The sequence below is a fragment of the Grammomys surdaster genome, unplaced genomic scaffold (genome assembly GCF_004785775.1).
Source record: "Grammomys surdaster isolate TR1022 unplaced genomic scaffold, NIH_TR_1.0 514, whole genome shotgun sequence".
NCBI lineage: Eukaryota > Metazoa > Chordata > Mammalia > Rodentia > Muridae > Grammomys > Grammomys surdaster.
In genome coordinates, this window is record NW_021604933.1 from 369649 (window position 1) to 387766 (window position 18118).

At 44.0% G+C, this 18118-nt stretch overlaps 1 long non-coding RNA gene across 2 annotated transcripts in view; it reads right to left on the bottom strand.

Annotated features, from left to right (window-relative positions):
- Nucleotides 1-4100: 4100 nt before the first annotated feature.
- LOC114633078 overlaps nt 4101-18118 on the bottom strand; it is a 53662-nt gene continuing 39644 nt past the window's right edge. The window contains exon 3 of one of the 2 annotated variants that reach the window (XR_003713169.1): nt 4101-4435. This is a non-coding gene — a long non-coding RNA (uncharacterized LOC114633078). The remainder of the gene's footprint in view (nt 4436-18118) is intronic. The other variant, XR_003713168.1, reaches the window with a different exon arrangement.

Below are 18118 nucleotides of genomic sequence, written 5' to 3' on the forward strand. Positions count from 1 at the left end.
AGCACCAACATTCACGTCCTAATCAGAAGAAAGCATGGAAGTTAACTTTGCTCTGTGTGATATATATTTTTTTTAAATCTCATCTACTCAGATCTTGAGGGTCTCTGCAACTATAACTTTGGGGCTTCTGATATCTGGATCTTGAACAGTGGGATAACGGCCTTTCTACCAGAGCTTAGGATAATCTAGTTTGAAAGCACAGATGTAACAGTTCAGCATTCTTATATCTTCAGTGAGCAGAGCTGCCTTCCTCTAGTCCCAGATGTTCTTCAGGGGGCTTCAACAAGTCCTGATGCTTCTCATGAGACTCATAGTCTCTGGACAGAGGACAGCTAGCGGCCCCATATGATATCTATTAGAGCTGACACCCTAAATACAGACTTCCTAGTCCAAAACTGACTACTAACCCACTATTAAACCTGCTTTCTTGGATCCGTTGAAAGAAAAAGATGTCTGGCAGGGCCTGATCTGTCTGGGAGTCCCTTTCTAGTCTGAAAACTGTCAGTGAACCCCACTCCTGTACATATACAGAATAAACCCCAGGAGACCCTTTCTGCAGAGTACAGGATTCCACAACCAACACTCCAGCACTGCTGAGATCATGCGGAGGTGTCATGATGCCCTCCAACTGAGCAACCCCAGTTTTCCAGCAGGAAGAGAAGGACAGAAATTCAGCACGGTTTCCTTGGCTGGGCAGTAGCTTAGAGGTAAATTTCTACCTAGCACAAGAAAAACTCTGGGCTATGCTGTGAGACCCTGTCCCAGTGGACATCCACACTTGCCTTTTCACAAAAGTCAGTATAGCAGAGGTGAGACCAGTGAAGACAATGACAGAAAGAAAGAGGAAACCAGAGAGTTTTCAGGTATAGGCACCAAAGACTTAAGGGGTCTAGGCATGGAGAAGTGGCTGTGACAGCGGGGAACAGGGGGGTTTCGAATGCAGGAAGGGACTCAGCTGCTCAGGGAGTGTGTGTGCAAAGGAAGGGAACCGGCTGGGCTGCCATAAGCAGGGTTAGGGAGGCAGGGATGAGGAGGACTAGTTTAGGTTTAAGGCTAAAGGGAGCAAAAGTGAAACGGTTGCTATGTGTCTCCTGGCAACCGTCAAGAATAGATCCCCTCCAAGGGGAGGTGTAAAGAGTAGGGACCAAGCTGGTAGCAGTCATCTGTGTTGACAACCAGCCTGGGGACACTGTCAACTGCTGGAAATGCTCAACAGTATCCAGGACACAGGAGATCAGGTCCCAGTTTGGCCTGCTGCCCTGCTGCCTTGTGCAGAGTTTTAAAAGGTCAAACATGGAGGGCTTTGGGAAAGACTGATTTAAATCTTAAGCATGTGATCGTGAGGAGAAAGAACACATAGGTCAGGATAGATGACTCAGGCAGAGCACTTCCTACTCTCCTGGAAGACCCGAGTTCAGCTCCTAGCACTGGAGTCAGGCAGCTCCCAAACTCCTGCGACTCTAGTTCCAGGGGACCTGACCCTTCTGGCTTCACCTCTACCATCACATAGTTTTAAAAAGGCTGTTTTTAAAAGATGGGAGAAGAGTTGGTAGATAAAAAAAGGTAGTACTGGAATGTGGCAGGGTAGATGGACTCAAGAGTGTGCTCAGATAGCCCCTGACCTGCCCACCTGGGCCATGGTGCTCAGACAGCCCCTGACCTGCTCATCTGGACCATGGTGCTCAGACAGCCCCTGACCTGCTCATCTGGACCATGGTGCTCAGACAGCCCCTGACCTGCTGCTCACCTACACTGTGGTACTTAGACAGTCTCTGACTTGCTGATCTGGACCATGGGTAGACTCAACGTAGGGAGGGGAGTCGGGGATGTGGGATGGTTTGTTGAGATCACTGGAGTAAAGGAACCATGAATCCCAAGAAGCAGGGAACAGGATAGGGCAATAAACTTAACTAGAGGATAATAAAGTCCATCCATCGGAGAGTTAGAGGGGGCAATAAATCCTAGGCAGGGCAGAAACAAGGCAGTCACTGGTGATGGACAGGAGAAAAAGAACAGATTACAGTTACAAGGTGTGAGAAGTATGGGGTGTGGATCTGGGTGATGTGCCCATGACCAGGCTGTGACACCAAGGTAGAGCACAACGGTCTGCTAGCTCTGTGGCTGCAGGGGCTCCAATCCCACTCTCAAGAAGGCTGAATCTACCAGTAAAGCAGGCATTCCGTGGAATACTTGCATAGGTTACTGGAAGCCTTCAAAGAGAAACGTCTGAGGAATATAAAATTCACCTTAAAACCTCTTTGAGAGGGTCATAAGTCACCTGTCACCCATATAACAAGATATGAATAAATTAATAATTCTTATTTTTAAGTGTATTTTTTTTTCTTTCTTACAGGTTCCTTACTTTTGCTACAAGGAAAAAGGCAGAGCAGATATCCTAGACCCTGCACTTACCAAAGTCTCCCATGTTTCAGCCACGCACCTGTGCATAACTGAAAAAGTACTGGTCTGGAGACCTGTGCATCTTTGAAGGTGTGGATATCTGGGCTTTGTTTTCTTTTTTCTTTTTTCTTTAGCCATCTATCTCCCATCTTCCAGGGTCCGTCCGTAACTGCTTTAACCCATGGACTCATTAAATGCAGCATTTGCATGGGCAAACATAACTCTCTCATTCCTGGGAATCGACTTGTCAGCTTCTGAAGCTGCCATTAAAACTCACAGCTCTCTTTTCTACCTTCACAATGTCTCCGCTGCTTTGGTGGAACTCTCTCTCAAGAGCCCTGTTACTGCACTGGGGCACTGAACTATCAGGCAAACGAGATTCATAATCCAGGGCAAACACCTTACCTCTCTGGGTACAGTTTACTCAAGGAAAGAACGGAGGACTGGCGAGCATCTCATCAGGACACGTATCAACACGTGACTGCATGGAGAGCCTGGGATGCACCTGCTACACACTAAGTACTACAGAGGCCTTTGCTGCATGCACTTTTTTTGTTTTGTTTTGAAAGATATGTTGGGATGTTCAAGACAGGAACTCAACAGATACCTTAAGCCCTGATATCCCAATACCTGGCCCCATGACTGGCTAATGGGAGCATCCGGTGAGTGAATTGAACAATCAAGTTCATTTTCACCTCACAGAAAAATCAAAGAGTAGATACTGAAAGTAACAAGTGTGGGCCAACGAGATGGCTCAGCAGGCTAACATGCCCAACGCCAAGTTCAACGACGGGATCCACATGAGACAGAGCAAAGCTCTAAGTCACCCTCTTACCTCGCACTGGAGCCGGCATGAGCCCCACCCTAACAAACAGAAGTAACGACAACAATGTAAGTCATAATGGTCCCGAACGTTCATAAAGCATAACCTGACATTTCAAATATGTAACTTAAATTCAACGGTTGTTTTTTAAACTTTTGCCACAAGGAAAGGGGGCAAAACCACAGTAAACTCCAGAGCCCAGCTCCCTAGAGGCCTTTGTGACAATTCCATCTGAAGCTCCAGGAATCCAAGGAGGGGTAACTGTTGACAGGGCACAGCGACTTCATCTGCCACCATCCTACAGCAGGAGTGTCTCCAGGCTGTTGGTGACAGATTGGAAACAACTGTGACAACTCAAAGCCTTCTAGCTACTGTGGCTATCATTCAAACTGTCCGCAAGGCCCACGAATGCTCAGGGTAGGGCAACACCCCTCCTCCTCTAGCAGGGGAGCATCCTAGTCTACAACCCTTTTCCACGTAGAACCATGTTACCAGACTCAAGATCAGGAGTGCTGGACTCCTGTATATCCTGCCCCTCTACGGGCATCTGTTATTTCTAAGCACACGGATGAGTTGTCAGGGAACTAGCGTGGATTTCCTCATTTTCTTATGCATTAGAAAACGTTACCTATTCCTTTCAGGTGGAATTGAATGAATGTTCACATCAAAGCCTGGAAGTAAGTGTCCATGCTTCAGGGGAAGGGAAACGTTGGGTCAACCAAGTAGAAACTGACATAAAAAGAACTCACGTGAAGAGGGGGAAATCTCAGCAATGAAAGTAGAAAGCAGCATTAAGTAACTAGTCAGTGCCCCTTCCCCACGTGCGGGAGAGGGCACTCAAGGGCTTCACATCTGCCTTCGTTCAAACTCCCTGCACTCACGTGTGAAAAGATAAAAATGAAAGCATAGAGTGCACATCCTCATTTAGTGTGTGTCATCTAATTGAATGTTAAGATTTTTTTAAAATTTATGTTCAATGAAGAAAAGTGCATACTGTGATACCAACCTGCCGACCACCGCATTTGAGGATTCAGATTCTTAAGTACATACCTTTTAGCTCCTCGTCTTTAATTACTGCTTAGGTGGTTGCCCTGGAAACCTCCTAGCTAAATGGAGAACTGCAAATGAGCCCTGGAGTTCCAGCTTGCAGGCCAACTCCCCATCTCTGCTGAGTCTTCCCGAGAGCCAAGCATCAGGTATGTGTGCGGCCTGCTGGCACGGGAGAAAAAAGTACGTGAGGAATGACTTTGAATACTTCTAACAAAAATACAAGTTAAGCAAACTAAGTCCCATTTTCATTTAGAGGAGAAAGGGCTATTCTTAAAAATTCTAGCAGCGAGCCTGGAGAGATGGCTCAGGGGGTGAGAGCATTTATTGCTCTTGTATCTGTAAATGCAGCTCCAGAGGATCTGACTCCCCCTCTTCTGTACTCCGTGGGCACTAGGCAGACATATGGTGCACATACATATGGCGACAAAACATTTACGCAGAGACAAAAAAAAACTTTAAAAATGTAATCAGTTAACAGGAAATTATGAAACGCTATTTTATGGCTATGTTGACAAGATAGTGCTTGTTATAATAAAGATAGTGTAAGAGCGCCCTGAGAAGGAGAGCAAAGGACACTCACAGGAAACCCGGGCAGCGGGCCTGAGATGCTCTCAAAGCTCACGATGCCTGCCACACAGCTCAGGCTCCCTGCCTTCCCTGCACTCTAGCTACAAGAGGACCTGCTGAGTAGGGCACTGTGCTGCATTCAGTATGCAAGGTTGACCGTGGGCCACTGTATATTCTACAACTCAAGCCCAGGCTAAGGCCATTGTGCAGAAAGTCTGTTCTAATCAGAGTGTGTGTGGAAACAGGCTATAGGGACGTGGCCCACTGGCCTTTGAAGAAAGGGAGAATCACCACACCAACAAACTTGTTGGAGATACTAAGGGCAGACTCAACAATATGACTGGCTGACTACAAAACTCCTACTGTGGTCCTAGAAAGTGCCTGGGGAGGTAGGGGTAGAGCAACCTGTCAACGCTGTCTCTGTTTCCTGAGCTCCTGATGTCAATTCTGTTCTCAAACCTCCAACCATCATTACCCAAAACAAAGTAATTAATAATGTTATTAATAAGTAATTAAAACCTCTGTGCAGCTGCCCCAGGGCTGCTCCTAAGTGAGGGCAAGGAGTAGGGAAGAGGAAAGCAGGGATTGTTAACTGGAGGCCGGTGCCATGTCTCCCCATATTCTCTAACTACTGACTAGTGCCCCACATTCCACTCCAGACTTAGAGCTAGCATCTCCTTCCTCTCAAGTTCCCACTATGGCTCCCTAGTGGCCCAAAGATAAAAATGTGTATCCCTTCAGCCCGCCTGAGGACGTGCTTCACTAGCCACCAGCCCCCACACCCTAACACTGTCCCATCGTGACCTCCAGACCGTGAAAGGGAATGTCCCAAATTTTACCCAGCCGAGCAAAGCTGCAGCTGTGCAACTCACAACCCTGTGGGACGGAGTGACAGCTTCTACAGGATGCTGATTCTAACACAACTTTCTAATACACTTGAAGGAAATCTGTATGTATTCTAGGGATACCCTGCCATTTTCTCTGCTGACTTTCAACTACCAAAGTGAAAGTTATTTATTTATTTATTTATTTATTTATTTATTTATTTATTTATTTATTTATCTCTGGATGTACTGGAACTCACTCTGTGGGCTGGGCTGGCCTTCAACTCAGAGATCCTCCTGCTTCTGCCTCCTATTTGCTAGGATTAAAGGTGTCTGCCACTATGCCTGGCTAAACTAAAGGATAGATGACTATACATCTTTTCAGTAATGACTGGGCAGACCATTCTTTCTGTAAAGTCCTTTCTAAGAACACATCTTCTTTTAAAAATTATTATTTTCATTATTTTGAATCATGTGTATGTGCGTGGGTATATACATATCACTACAAGTACCCATGGAGGCCACAAAGTTTGTATCTTCCGGATTTAGGATTTTAAGCACTGTGAGCCACCTGATGTGGCTTTCTGCATTTCTACTTCAGGTCTTCTGGAACAGCAGTGTACACTTGTAACTGTGAGTTATCTCTCGACTTGAGAGTAGGTCTCTATAGGCCCACTAAAGGGCCGTGCACTGCAAAATGTCTAAAATAACAGAACATGTTCTTAGCTGAATGCTCTTGAGTTTTCTTTCCCAATTGATATACAACTTAAAGCAGAAACTTACACTCTACAGTCCTTAGCAGGGACTCTGACCTCCACGAGCCTCCAATGAAGGAGGACCTCTCCCAGGGATTCCACAGGGCCTGACATTTCCCATCACCTTCTGCAGCCCTTGCCTTTCATGAACTGGCTTTCATTCATCCTTTTAAACCCCAGATCTCTCTAGGCCTCTGTTATCCCTGAGGCCCTGTCCCTATCACAAGCCTGGCTCAAAAGGAAGTCACGGTAAGTGTGCAAGAGTCAACTTTCCAGGTAAAGCTATTACACAGTTCCATGTAGTTTGGAACAAGTAAAAATAGTAAAAATCAGGTGGAGTCATTGGCTGTTTAGACTCCTGTTTCTGCATTTCAGTAGTAAAGGCCAAGCAAAAACATTTTGTTGAAAGTGGTCACTGTGTGGTGTTGCAACTTTCCTGAAGATGTTATAGGGAGAACAGAATTTTAGAGACAGGAAACAGAAGACAGGTTGAATTTTTAAAGTGTTCTTATGAAGCTGAATCTTTGTATCACAAAAAATTAGCAGTGTATTTAGTTATAGAAATGTCAGGAAGTTTTGTAGCTATTCATGCCTGATGGGGAACCATGAAAATCACCCCCCCCACACACACACACACTTTTAATCAGGATGGCTCTTCTTATTTCCATGGGATAGAAGGGCTCATGCACAAGCGTCAAATACCTCCCTTCCCAATCATTCCAGATGGCTTCAACCTCTAGGAATTCCCTCAGTAGAAACAAGCCTCTGTGAGGGACTGGAGATGACGCTGGAGGGCAAGGCTGCCAAGGACAGGGGTATGGCATCTCAACAGCGGACTCCAGCATCCTTCTCAGCTAAGAAGACTTTCCACTCCCTGCTTTGTGCAAACATGCTGGCAGAGTAGAACAGAGGGCAAGCTGCTGTGTGTTAGAGGATGGTTTCTAGGGACATAAACTAGGGTGGCTGAGCAGAGTGAAGGGTCACCCAGAAGCCATGGTTGTCTCTTCTGCAAACTCAAGAAACAGCAACAGTGTTCCACATATTTTAAAACCTTCATGTAGGTATGCTAACTTCAGAGTCCTCTATCTTATAAGACTCTTGGCTAGACTGCAGCTGTCACATCAGTACATTTTTCCTCCAAATCGCTCAAACAAAGTAAGACAAAAAACACATCCCAGGGCCAAAGACAGACAGTTCAGCATTTAAAAGCACTTGTTGATCTTACAGAGGAGTCCGATTCAATTCCCAGCACCCACATGGTGGCTCACTACCAACTTCAGATCCATGGGACCCAAAACCTTCATCTTACCTCCTCTGGCAACAAGTACACATCTGGTGCACATATATACATGTTGACAAAACACTCGTACACACAGAATTTAAAAAGTCACATTCTATCCCCTGAGCAAGGACAGTGGTCTATAACTAATGAAAGAAGGCACAGTTAAGTGGATAAAAAGGCAGGCATAAACTGGAATTATGCATTCAAAGTTCTGTTCTTGTATGCTTTTTAACCTGCTACATAAAATTTAAGAGAGTTTTATATATTTATGGTATAATATACATGTTATAGACAGTACATATCCAAAAATCTTGTATTTAAATGGCCTTTAACCTAGTTGGTGACAATTTTCTATATTTAACTTTTTTATTCACACTTAAAGGTCCATACTAAGAATGAGTAATATTAAAACCACAAATAGTACTCGGGGCAGACTTCACCCAGTTAAGAAATAACAAACACAGCACTGCTGTGTGTTCTGCACATATGTGATGAGGCCCCCTGACCGTCAGCATGGGAATCCCCACATGAACGGAAGGAATCGGTTGACTACTGAGTGGAACTGAAAGCCAAGGAAAGGATTTCCCCTGCGCATGACTGAAAACACGACTCGTTTTTACTTGTCCTTCCAAGTGACCATGCAGCGAGCAAGACTCCTCAGACGTACTTTTAAGCCTTTTCCCTCAGTGCAAGATTCCGAAAATGGCTCAAAGTCAAGAGAAAACAAGAGGTTCAATTAAGTTCCAGAGTCTTGAAGAAAGACTTAGCAAGTCCACCCAGACAATGTTTATAACTGTAGATGACACGGAATGACTCCAAATCTGGACCTACAAAATTCGTTACAAATTCTAAGAGGATATCCTATAAACATATACAAGGACCACATCATAGATATCATTTCCAGAATATTCTGATTATATGCTAAAGTAGTAATATTTTAATTTTTTTCTTAAATAAGGCCATTTGACTTGACTAAGTAACAGACTAATGAGAAAGAACTGGAAGAATCTCTCCCCTTCCTGAAACACAGGACAAGATGGCCGACAGAGGAACCATGAACTCCTACAGCCGACTTCTTTTAGGTGGGAGAAGTGGGTGGAGAGCTGAGAAGGAAGCAGTGAACTGCCCCAGTGCCAGAGGCCATGGAAAACTCCCCCACCTTAACGTTTTTATACTAAAAAATACTTCCATTAACTATAAGCAATGTATTTTTATGTTTACTAGACAGACTTCAGTATGATAAAATGTTATGATGCTAAATATTATCCTCCAAATTCTATGAGAAAAATGTGAGGCTTTCTTACGCTCAAAGAATCGGGAGCAATCTGTGCAGCCATCTGATCAGAGCAGAGCAGCTGATACAGTTTGTAGATTGTGGAAATTTTAAAGTAAAACTAATAAATCAAAATGCAGGCAGTTGCAAAATTACACTGCTTCAAAACATTCCTGCATTTAGACTGTTTTTTTTATTTATTCTTGCATTTAAGGCTTTAAACATGAAGTCTAGACTATACATATCTGAAATCAGATACCACTTGCCCCTAAAGTAGGCATGATTTCAAATACAGCGTGTAAAGTATCTACAGGGAAGTTAGTTAACAAAACTTTACAAATGAGGTTACTGTCCTTGGTGACTTGCTTCCAAGGGTAGAGGGAGAAAGGAAAACAAATTTTTACAGAAAATTGTCAAACACTGAGCACAGGTGACATCAATGGTGGCAGACATCATGTGTACCCTTCATGGGGAAGTGACAAAGCAACACTTCATTCTGTGGTCTTCCTTTCCAAACCCAGCACATCCACTATTCAGTAAAACAGACACTGAGAGACACTCGACAAACTATCTACCCAGTAAGTTTCGGGATCCTGGGAGTATGGCCCCCATTGGATCATACATTTGAATACTTGTTCCCAGTTGGCAGAAGCATTTGGAAAAGACTAGGAGGTATGTATGACCTGCTGGAATAGGGTGCTGGAGAAGCCATGTCACTGGGAGTAGGCCTTGAAGGTTCAATAGTCCATGACAGGTCCAGCTGTCTGTCTGCCTTCTACTTTAGATCAGGCTGTGAGTGCTCAGTCTGCCTGCCGCCACACTTCCCATCGTGATGGTCATGGGCTCGCCCTCTGAAATTTTATGCCCCAATTAAATGCTTTCTTCTGTAGGTTGCCCCAGACAAAGTGTTTTGTCCCAGCAATAGGAAAGAAACAAGACAATCCTCAAAGCTGACTGTGGGAATAGGGATATAGATGAGTTGGTAGAGTGTGTGACTGGAATGCATGAAGGCTGGTTCTCTAGCATGGCATAAAACCAGGTTTTGTGGGGCATGTTGTAATCAAAGCACCTGGGAGATGGAGGCAGGGGGATTAGAAGTTCAAGGTCACCCTTGGCTGCATGAAAGTTGCAGGCCAGGCTGGACTATGTGAGACCAAGTCTCAACAAAACAAAGCTAAAACAAACACCTACAGTCAGCTATGTTAAGGTAAAATGCAAGTTTGGGAGTCATGAGGCTAAGAGTGACATGGCACCCTGGGTAGAGATTCTGAACAGGAAATGGACACTAGGGGGTCACCAGTGAGTGTGGACAAAGCAGACATGCTTGTTCAGTTACGTTACCGTGTTTGTTCCTTGGGACTGGCTGGAGGATCTGTGCAAACTCTCTGCATTACCTTTGCAAAGGTTATTTACGATGAAAGGAACACTGAGCCCACAGCATCCAGGTTCAGCACTCAGGTGACTACAGTGACACTGTCAGACAAAGAGGGACAAGCCTAGGCTAGGGTCCTGATTGCTCTGAGTGCTGACCAAACTACACATGGGACGTGGGAACTTGTCTGAGATGCCAGGAGACCACAGATGGTGTGCATACAACAAGGAAAAAAAAAAAAACACCTCAGAACTGCCTCACATCCCCATCTGAAGTGAAAAATAGGCAATTTTATGCAAAGGAAAAAAAAAGACTAAGACTAACATGATTGGCCAGGAGCCATCGGTGTTCTGTGAAAACACATGACAAGCCAGTCCTCATATTTCACTTAGCAAATACTACTGCAGAACCCAAGCAGGTGTGAGAGAGTTATGCAGTCTCAACAGACCTCTGTGCCTGACTTCCTTACTGTAAAACACAGAGAATCATGGATATGGAACCCTTCAAAGCTTCACAGGACAAAGCAGCCCACGTGAAGACTTTTAACCCAACAGTTCCTAAATGAGAATGTCTAAAACTGTCCAGTTGGGAAACACGTGGAGCCTAGCCAGCCACCTAACACTTTCAGGTGATACTCAACAGAGAAAAACATTTTGTTTTTGCAGGACAAACACGTGGCGTGATTGTGTATGCTGAAATGGGTTCATTTAATTGCTCTGAATTTCAATTGGAAAAGAAATCTGGGGACTAATCTGCTCCAACCAAAGGGTTTCAAAATGTATGGACCAGAAGAATACACAGCAATCATCAGGCAAGAAAATTAAAACATGAATGTCTTCAGGAAATGAACACTGTCAATCAGAGAGTGGGTTTTTGGGGGGACAGAGTGCAGTGGCAAAATCCTCTTAAAGTTCTTCTGGAGGAAAACTATAATGCAGAAATACCCTAGAAGGTCCTGAAAACCCTATAAAGGCAATGGCGTACTACTACTGACAGGCTCCAACAACCTGAGTCATGATAAGATAGTGTGGCTGTAGATCAATGGGACGAAGTAAGGTATCTGCAAACCAGGCAGGAAACAACCAGGTTCAGTCAGTCAGACATCTACAGAATGCCTGTCATGTGTGGGCCCTGCTGATGGTCACATGATAGGGAAACACAGCAGAGCAACTTAAAAGCAGGAGCCCCCTCCAAGATGAGGAAGACAAGATGAAGTTAGTGTTTGTTTCTATTTCCCACCCAAGTACATCTCGCATCAACACAATATAAAACTCCTAGCATTATTGCAGTGAAATATAAGCAGGTACTTATACATAAACTTCATCAGGGAAAAGACTTGGGTACAAGAATAATCATCATTGAGATTAACATGACCCAAATGTCAGCAGGGACATTGGTTAAGTAAAAGATCTATTTATTAGTATTGTAAATGTATTTAATAAAATTTAAATTCAGTATTTAGTAAAAAGGTGCTATAAACAACGTACATGGGGAGGGACATTAAGAAGAAAGGAACTATGTATCCTACATGCATATCAAGTTTCATATTAATCTATGAATCTAATCCATGGCCCGAATCAACAGCAAATTTGTCTTGGGCAATGATCTTAAAATGTATTTGGAAACCTAAGCCCAGCGAATAGGGCCATTTTAAATTAGTATAAGTAATGGAGGTTTTGAATGATCAGAGAAGAGGTGATAAATAAATGAAGCCATTATCAGAAAATAAGTCAAGAAATAGGCTGGTGGAGCAAAATGACCTGCAATGCACACCACCTAGGCAGAGTTGGGAGGACAGACGGGAAGGACACATCAGCCACAGGCAGTGCTGGTGGGCAGATACTGCCAGGAGCAAAACACAGGCATCTGCAGCCCATTCTCCCACACACTAAAGGCCAGTTTAGAGGGCCTCAGACTGAGGAGAGAAAAGCAAAGCTTCAACATTTTCTGTAGAAAACAGAGAATGTTTCACCTGAGTTAAGCCCAAGGAAGAATTTTTAAAATAAGTTACAAAGGAACAGTGTCCACAGGAAGGGCACTGATGAATTTTAGTGCAGGCAAGTCTTTTTCAACAAAAGGTACCGTTTTTTAAAATAACAACTAAGCTCTAATCTCATTGAGATTTCTTCCAAACTACTAAGTCAGTAAGTGTTTAAGGGAACTTCCTGCTCTTCCAGAGGACAGTTCCCAGCCCCTACATCAGGTAGCCCACAAACACATGTGATTTCAGCTCCAGAAGATCCAACTCCCTCTCCTGGCTTCTTCAGTTACCTGCATACATGTTGTAGACACACACACACACACACACAGACACCACACACACGCACACAGAGCTAGTAACACAAATTCTGAATCTCCTACATAATCAACACAATTCTAACTAAAAATACAAGATACCATTTCATATCCTTAATTTTAAAAGAACTAAACTCTGCCAGTGACAAGTGCTAATGAGGCTGTGGCACAAAACAGCCACTTCAAAGAGCAAGTCATGACAGCTATTAAATCTGAAGCTGTGAGTGCTCTAAGACCCTGGAACTTCCTAGCTGTCTACCTCAGAGGTAATCTGGTAAATTCCCTATGAAGTGGGGAAAAGTGCAGTTACTCTTTTTCTAATAATAAAAACAAAACAACTCATTAATACTCAGAAGTCTTTCAATAGGAAAATACATTTAAAAAATAGTGACATAAACCTGGGGAGATTATATAGTTGGTGAACACGAGTTCAGATTCACAGGACCAGGTAAAAAGCCCAGTACAGTAGCACATGTCTGTATCCCCAGCAAGGGAGGGAGGGGGCAGAGAGAGGTGGAGCCCTGAAGCTCACAGCCAACTGGCAAAGCCAAACTGATGAACTCCAGGTTCACTGAAAGACAATGAAGCCACTGGAAAAAGGCACTAGACATCAACCTCTGGCCTCCGCATTTGAAAGCGTGCACACACACACACACACACACACACACACAGTTACCACACATACAAATGAATGAACTTCAAGACCATAAAAATACTGAATAAGGGCTACAGATAATTAATATAAACAATCTCAAAGTTACATCACTGGATGAAAACTCCCAGGTCAGACAATGCACACAATACAGACTGTGATCACAGAGACATACTGTCTTGGTCCCTTGTTAAGTAGAGAAAGCTTACTCCCCAGTTCTTCAGACTGCTGCAAGCTGACAGCTGTCTGCAGAAGGAGTCTCATCCCTCCCATCCCTGTGCCAGACCAAGAACTGGCTGATATTAAGCTACAATGTAAAGCTACAATGGCTTGGCTCTCGCCCCAGTTTGGGACAATCCTTGAAGGCAGCCTACCCCACCCTAGCACTCCCTCTGGGATCATCTGAAGCCTTCTTTGAGCCTTTATGACTACCTAATTTGCCCCTCTGACCAATCTTGATTTCTTCTCTTCCATAAGCAATAACCCTTGAGTTGACCTGACATCCATCCTTCCTATACCTCAATCTTCACAGCCTCTCCTTGCCTGAAACCTAACTCCCAACAGACACAACTGATAGTTTGTTTCAGAACAGACACAACACAGCATGCTATGAAATGGCACTGGCTATGTTTGAGAACATATGTTAAGTTATATTGTCATGTTTTTTAAATGCACTGGAATGACAACAGATTCAGCGGCGAGGTTAACGACCCTCTGGAAAGCAGTGAGGGGCAAAGGCTTCTGGGAAAATACATATTATGTCTTAATGACTGCATAGTATTTTAGTTCTATATTGAGTTCCTTATGTATTTTTTTGTATTGCTAATATGACCTATGATTATAAAGTGTAACTTAGGAAGAGGGTGGCCTGCCTCCTTGTCAGACACGTTCTACCTCCTTTCTGCCTCCCTGAACAAGAGAGCTGACCTCTTGTGACCAACACAAGTATCACAATACTGTGGCAGAACCACAGGAGTGGGAGGAGGGCATGTGTGGGCACCATGCTGCACAGTGAGATAAAGTTATGCCCAGTTCTACAGAAATTCTACTTTCTTATGCTCAAGGCCGCATCAGGTTGCACGTGAGTGAGAGGTAACCCACAGGAGACTGCTCACACGTCAGCTTCCCAGCGAGCAGCACTGTAATGGGAGCCAGGACAGGCTGACTGAATCGGGGTGGTATTTCAATCTGCCACGAACAAGTCACAGAGAAAAACATGTAAGGAGGAACCAAAGCAAAGGGAGATGCTTCAGATCACTCCTTCCAAAATCTAAAGCTTGTCCAGTATTCAAAGTATTACAGTAAAATTATCCTTAAAAACAAACACAGTGAGCTCGTATTTTTTTCTCTATATATGTAAATATCAGCAAAAACTGGCCATGGTGGACCATGCCTTTTAACCACAGCACTTGGAGGCAGAGGCAGGTGGAGCTCTTGTGTTCTTGAGGCTAGCATGTCTATACAGTTCCAATCTGGCCAGGGCTAAATAGTAAGCTGGAACAACACAAAACAAATACCAGCAAAATAAGAAGGAATTCATGTCTTAGATCAGGAGCTCCCTCTTGTGGCACACAAAAGCCTGCTTCCTGGAGTGGCATGCCAGCCTGGGAGGACCTTCTAGAATTTTCTAACAGTGGAGGAGAGACTTTCATCTCTGCCATTCAGTGATAGAGAAACAGCTCAGAGGCTTCCACTATGTACCATCCCAGGAACCTGTGTTCAAGCTCAGGTCTGTCACACCCACTCCACACTGCAGTGGAGCATACAACATCTGCCCATGTAAACTTTTTGTTATCAAGATTGCACCTAAAGCACATGCTGACCACACATCACTAGAAGACTCGCCTATGGCTCCAGGAAACCCTAGCTGTAACTTGTGTCTGTATGTAGTTCCAAGGTAACTAGTTCAGTGATGCGGTCAGTAGTCATAATCACTAACAAACCAACAAAGTGAATCATGGACCAGTTGTCCCAAGAAAGAAGAGTAACTTTCTATATGCTTTTCCTAACGTTATCCAAAAAGAATGTAAGTTGGACTTTCCTTTATGCATCTACTTGTTACCGAAAGCCCTTCCTTGAATGACAAGGCAGAAATAATCGCACTTCCCAAAATAGTAGAATGTCACCCTCATTTACATACTGATGTCAGTGGATAAAAATAGGGAAACTTATACTTGGTGCTAACCACAAATCCTGAATTTTAAAACTTTCCAACTTACTCATCATGTATCTTCTACATAAATGTCTATGATTTAAAAAGAAATCATACCTTACTGTTTTTCTTAAGTAAATAATTTAACATACATGTAGACATTCACTCCAAAGAAATCCATGCTTTTCTGTGCATATATAAACATTTTCATGTGCCCATGTGGAGATTAGCAGGTCAAGACACATCAGGTGTCTTTCTTAATGGCTCTCCACCTTATTTTTGAGGCAGGGATTCTCACTGATGCTAAGCTCATGAAATTAAGCTTGAAGGGCTGGCTTGAAGGAATCTTCCTGCCTCTACCCTAGCACTGGGATTACAGGTGCGTAGCTTTTTTGATGTGAGTGTTAGGCATTAGAACTCGTTTCTCGGGCTTGTGTGGCAAACACATTATCCATGGAGCCATTTCTGCAAATGTATGGAGACAGATGATCAAGTAGAAAATGTAATTACTAGCAGGAACTACTGGATTTCTAACTATACAGCCTTTCATATACAAGAATTCTTCCACTGGGTGAATGACCGGAAGTGCCCAATAGTAAAGTTAGGCTCCGTCTGTGATACTGCCTGGCCACAGAGCCCACCAAGGGTCACTTTCCCCCAATGCTCCCGTGAACTGCCCCCACCAAAGGTGACCATGGAATAAGAAGAAGCAGGATTTAACCATCTACTTGAGTGAAAAACACCTTCCAGTGAGTTCCTACCTTCCCAAATCAATCAGCAGATCAAGTCCCCGAGTGTTCTAAGCTCCCACCTTGGCAGTAACCACCATTTGCCTTGATGGCCAAGCCAGAAACCTGACCCGGGCTCTGCTCATCTCCCCGCTCCACAAGCCATGAGGACAGGCCGCTTCTGGCTACTGGGTCTCTTCATTCTATTCTCACCTTTAACCTCAAGGTTCCAACTTTAGTCTTTGGGAACTTCCCCACAACTTGGCCAACAGTTGGGTCATACCACCCCTCAAAGTGCAGTTCCTCAGGTGAACAGAGTGGTGCACACCTTCCTATAACCCCAGCATTTGGAGGGCTAGGACAAGGGGTCTTTAGTTTGAAGAAAAGGAGAAACACAAAATTTGGCTGGTACGTGACTACCGACTTAGCGAATTCCATTTTTTCTAGACTAGGGAAGTTTTTTCTAAGATTATTGATTTCTTGCATTAAGATGGTGGGGAAGGTGGAGGAGGGATGCTGGGAGGTGTCAGAAGGGAGTGATGGGAGAGTTAGGGGCGGATACAATCAAGATATACTACATGTAGGGGTGAAACCACCTAAGAATAAACAACACTCTTTTTAAAAGTTAAAATGTAGGAATCTACCCCAAAGACGCTGAAATATAATCTCCTATTTTAGATATGGGGGTATAAGAAGGGAAGACGGCCAGACTCCAGGATTTAGTTCCTAATCTACTGTAGACAATGGGAAGCTCCTGGCAGAATGTGTTCCAAGGTTCCTCTTAGCTACCATCTATTGCCCCAAAACCCTCTCCCTGCCGGTGCTAGGATTAACGGCATGTGCCAACATGCTCACTTGTTTCTTCATGTTGTAGTTCTCAATTTCCTCTACATAAAGGAGGACCATACTGCGAAGAGAAAGCAGAACTCTAGTTCTAGGTCATCTTTATCATCCTAACTTGAGCACCTTCCATGGGGAGAATGACCTCATGCACTGTGCCAACTAATATTACCTTCTAGGACCCAAATAGCAGATGCTTTGAAATGCTGAGGTTTCAGGGGATAAACTGATTGTTTAGACTTCAGTTAAAACCCTGACCACACAATTCCAGGATGACCCAAACAAGATTGAACCTGTGGTGTGCTGTTAGTCTACTGTAGACACTGTTCTACTGCTGTGAAGAGACTCTGTAAGCAAAGCAACTCTTGTAAGGAAAAGCATTTACTAGGCCTCACTTAGAGTTTCAGAGGGTTACTCCATTATCATCATGGTGGGGAGCATGGAGAATATGCAATTTCTGGAGAGAAGCTGAAGCTACACCCTGATCCACAGGCTGAGGGCCTGCCTGGCTTGGACTTTCGAAACCTCAAAGCCCACTCCCCACCGACACACCTCCTCCAGCAAGGCCACACTTACTGTCCGTCAATCTTTTCAGGAGTCCTACTGTGTGGTGAGTAAGAGTCGTACTGTGTGCTAAGTCTGGGAATTCAAATATCTGAGCCCCTGGGGGTCATTCTTACTCAAAGCATCACAAGGTCAAAATGGCAAACTTTCCGGATTTCCCATTAGCAGGTTGTGAATTAGTTAACATCCCAGAGTGTGTCAGCTTCCACTTTCCCCAGTTATTCTGAATGCTGTGACAAACTGTCAGCCAAACTTAACCTCCCTACTTTCCAATGAGACGGGCACTTTACAACATTTGGCCTTAGTGCCTCCATTTGACCTTCATGAAGTTGTCATGGGCACAGCAAACACCACCCTGTTAGAACACTTAAACATAGACATTATATACCCTTAAATCTCATCTAGTATTAGATGTTTAGGCAGTGGTTTAGGTCCATGGCTTGGGACATGTCTTAGCCTTTATTTCTTCAAATATCTTAGTAACATCCTTTAAAAGTAAAGTATAGGGAATTAATCCCCAAGAACAAGCCTTTCGTCACTT